General features: G+C 43.2%; 1 non-coding gene across 1 annotated transcript; it reads left to right on the top strand.

Moving 5' to 3' along the window:
- The first annotated feature begins 3,223 nt into the window (after window positions 1-3,223).
- On the top strand, window positions 3,224-3,331 carry LOC112761664 (small nucleolar RNA R71). The gene has a single exon (XR_003182049.1). It is a non-coding gene; the product is annotated as a small nucleolar RNA R71 (small nucleolar RNA).
- The last annotated feature ends 644 nt before the right edge of the window (window positions 3,332-3,975 follow it).

The following is a 3,975-nucleotide window of genomic DNA, read 5'->3' as shown; positions in this document are numbered from 1 at the left end:
AAAGAACGGGTCCACCTTAGTGATGGTGGCTTGTTCTTCCTCTTGAAGATCTAATGGAGTGCTTGAGCTCCTCAATGTCTCTTTCTTGCCTTTGTTGCTCCTCTCTCATGACTCTTTGGTCTTCTCTAATTTCATGGAGGAGGATGGAATGCTCTGGTGCTCCACCCTTAGTTGTCCCATGTTGGAACTTAATTCTCCTAGGGAGGTGTTGATTTGCTCCCAATAGTTTTGTGGAGGAAAATTTATCCCTTGAGGCATCTCAGGGATTTCATGATGAGGAATTTCCTCATGTCCATGAGTGGGATCTCTTGTTTGCTCCATCCTTTTCTTAGTGATGGGCTTATCCTCATCAATGAGGATGTCTTCCTCTATGTCAATTCTTTGGGTCCGGGTTCACACTTTGATCATGGTTCTTGGTGATCCATGCATTGGCATAGAACTCTTGAACCATTAAGATTCTGACTTGTTGAATGGGGTTGGTGAGAACTTCCCAACCTCTTTTTCGAATCTCATGTCGGATCTCTGGATATTCACCCTTTTTGAGTTTGAAAGAGACCTCAGGGATCACCTTCTTCTTGGCCACAACTTCATAGAAGTGGTCTTGGTGCACCCTTGAGATGAATCTCTCCATCTCCCATGACTCGGAGGTGGAAGCTTTTGCCTTCCCTTTTCTCTTTCTAGAGGTTTCTCCGGCCTTAGGTGCCATAAATGGTTATGGAAAAACAAAAAGCAACGCTTTTACCACACCAAACTTAGAAGGTTTGCTCGTCCTCGAGCAAAAGAAGAAAGAAGAGAGTAGAAGAAGAAGAAATAGAGGAGATGGAGGGGCTTAGTATTTCGGCCAAGGAGGAGAAGTAGTGTGTATGTTGTGTGAAAATGAAGGAGTGAAGATGAGTTTATATAGGAGTGGAGAGGGGGGTATGGTTCGGCCATTATGGGTGGGTTTGGGTGGGAAAGTGGTTTGAATTTGAATGGTGAGGTAGGTGGGGTTTTATGAAGGATGGATGTGAGTGGTGAAGAAGAGAGAGAGAGGTGGGGTAGGTGGGGATCCTGTGGGGTCCACAGATCCTGAGGTGTCAAGGATATCTCATCCCTGCACCAAGTGGCGTGCAAAAATGCCCCTTTCTGCCAATCTTGGCGTTAAACGCCAGGCTGCTGCCCATTTCTGGCATTTAACGCCAGCTTCTTGCCCATTCCTGGCATTAAACACCAGTCTAGTGCCCATTTCTGGCGTTAAACGCCCAGAATGGTGCCAGACTGGGCGTTTAACGCCCATTCTGCTACCCTTACTGGCATTTAAACACCAGTAAGTTTCTCTTCCAGGGTGTTCTGTTTTTAATTCTATTTTTCAGTCTATTTTTGCTTTTTTAATTGTTTTTGTGACTTCACATGATCATCAACCTACAGAAAACATAAATTAACAAAAGAAAATAGAAATTTAACATAGATAAGTAAAAATTGGGTTACCTCCCAACAAGCGCTTCTTTAATGTCAATAGCTTGACAGTGGACTCTCATGGAGTCTCACAGATGTTTAGAGCAATGTTGGAACCTCCCAACACCAAACTTTAGAGTTTGAATGTGGGAGCTCAACACCAAACTTAAAGTTTGGTTGTGGCCTCCCAACACCAAACTTAGAGTTTGACTGTGGGGGCTCTGTTTGACTCTGTATTGAGAGAAGCTCTTCATGCTTCCTCTCCATGGTTACAGAGGGATATCCTTGAGCTTTAAACACAAGGGAGTCTTCATTCACTTGAATGATCAATTCTCCTCTGTCAACATCAATCACAGCTTTTGCTGTGGCTAGGAAGGGTCTGCCAAGGATGATGGATTCATCCACACACTTCCCAGTCTCTAGGATTATGAAATCAGTAGGGATGTAGTGGTCTTCAACCTTTACCAAGACATCCTCTACAAGTCCATAAGCCTGTTTCTTTGAATTGTCTGCCATCTCGAGTGAGATTCTTGCAGCTTGTACCTCAATGATCCCTAGCTTCTCCATTACAGAGAGAGGCATGAGGTTTATGCTTGACCCTAGGTCACATAGAGCTTTCTCAAAGGTCATGGTGCCTATGGCACAAGGTATTGAGAACTTTCCAGGATCTTGTCTCTTTAGAGGTAATCTCTACCTAGTCAAGTCATCTAGTTCTTTGATGAGCAAGGGGGGTTCATCCTCCCAAGTCTCATTACCAAATAACTTGGCATTTAGCTTCATGATTGCTCCAAGATACTTAGCAACTTGCTCTTCAGTAACATCTTCATCCTCTTCAGAGGAAGAATACTCATCAGAGTTCATAAATGGCAAAAGTAAATTCAATGGAATCTCTATGGCCTCAGTGTGAGCCTCAGATTCCCATGGTTCCTCATTCGGGAACTCCATGGAGGCCAGTGGACGTCCATTGAGGTCTTCCTCAGTGGAGATCACTGCCTCTTCCTCCTCTCCAGGTTCGGCCGTGTGGGGTATGTCGATGGCCTTGCACTCTCCTTTTGAGTTCTCTTTTTGTATTGCTTGGAAGAGTACTAGGAGGGAGTTCAGTAACTTTCATACTCAGCTGACCCACTTGTGCCTCCAGATTTCTAATGGAAGACCTTGTTTCAGTCATGAAACTTTGAGTGGTTTTAATTAGATCAGAGACTAGGGTTGCTAATTCAGAATGGCTCTGCTTGGAATTCTCTGTCTGTTGCTGAGAAGATGATGGAAAAGGTTTGCCATTGCTAAACCTATTTCTTCTACCAATATTGTTGTTGAATCCTTGTTGAGGTCTCTGTTGATCCTTCCATGAGAGATTTGGATGATTTCTCCATGAAGGATTATAGGTGTTTCCATAGGGTTCTCCTATGTAATTCACCTCTTCCATTGTAGGGTTCTCAGGGTCATAAGCTTCTTCTTCAGAAGAAGCTTCCTTAGTACTGACTGATGCAGCTTGTATTCCAGATAGACTCTGAGAAATCATATTGACTTTCTGAGTCAATATTTTGTTCTGAGCCAATATGGCATTTAGAGTATCAATCTCAAGAACTCCTTTCTTCTGACTTGTCCCATTATTCATAGGGTTCCTTTTAGAAGTGTACATGAATTGGTTATTTACAACCATTTCAATGAGTTCCTGAGCTTCTGCAGGCGTCTTCTTCTGATGAAGAGATCCTCCAGCAGAGCTGTCCAATGACATCTTGGACAGTTCAGATAGACCATCATAGAAGATACCTATGATGCTCCAATCTGAAAGCATGTCAGAAGGACACCTTCTGATCAATTGCTTGTATCTTTCCCAAGCTTCATAGAGGGATTCACCTTCCTTCTGTCTGAAGGTTTGGACTTCCGCTCTAAGCTTAATTTTTGAGGTGGAAAGAACTTTTCCAAGAAGGCATTGACTAGCTTTTCCCAAGAGTTCAGGCTTTCTTTAGGTTGTGAGTCCAACCATGTCCTAGCTCTGTCTCTTACAGCAAAAGGGAAGAGCATAAGTCTGTAGACCTCAGGATCAACCCCATTGGTCTTGATAGTGTCACAGATTTGCAAGAATTCAGCTAAGAACTGATGAGGATCTTCCAATGGAAGTCCATAAAACTTGTAATTCTGTTGCATTAGAGAAACTAATTGAGGCTTAAGCTCAAAGTTGTTTGCTCCAATGGCAGGGATTGAGATGCTTCTCCCATAGAAGTCAGGAGTAGGTGCAGTAAAGTCACCAAGTACCTTCCTTGCATTATTGGCATTGTTGTTTTTGGCTGCCATGGCTTCTTCCTCCTTGAAGAGCTCTGTTAGGCCCTCTAGAGAGAGTTGTGCTTTAGCTTCTCTTAGCTTTCTCTTCAAGGTCCTTTCAGGTTCAGGATTAGCTTTAACAAGGATGCCTTTGTCCTTGCTCTTGCTCATATGAAAAAGAAGAGAACAAGAAAGTATGGAATCCTCTATATTACAGTATAGAGATTCCTTGAGGTGTCAGAGGGAAAGAAGAATAGAAGGAGAAGGTAGATAGAAGAG

The sequence above is a fragment of the Arachis hypogaea genome, chromosome 16 (assembly GCF_003086295.3).
Source record: "Arachis hypogaea cultivar Tifrunner chromosome 16, arahy.Tifrunner.gnm2.J5K5, whole genome shotgun sequence".
NCBI classification, from domain to species: Eukaryota; Viridiplantae; Streptophyta; class Magnoliopsida; order Fabales; family Fabaceae; genus Arachis; species Arachis hypogaea.
The sequence above is the reverse complement of the archived record's forward strand: the minus strand, read 5'-3'. Positions and strand labels throughout refer to the sequence as shown.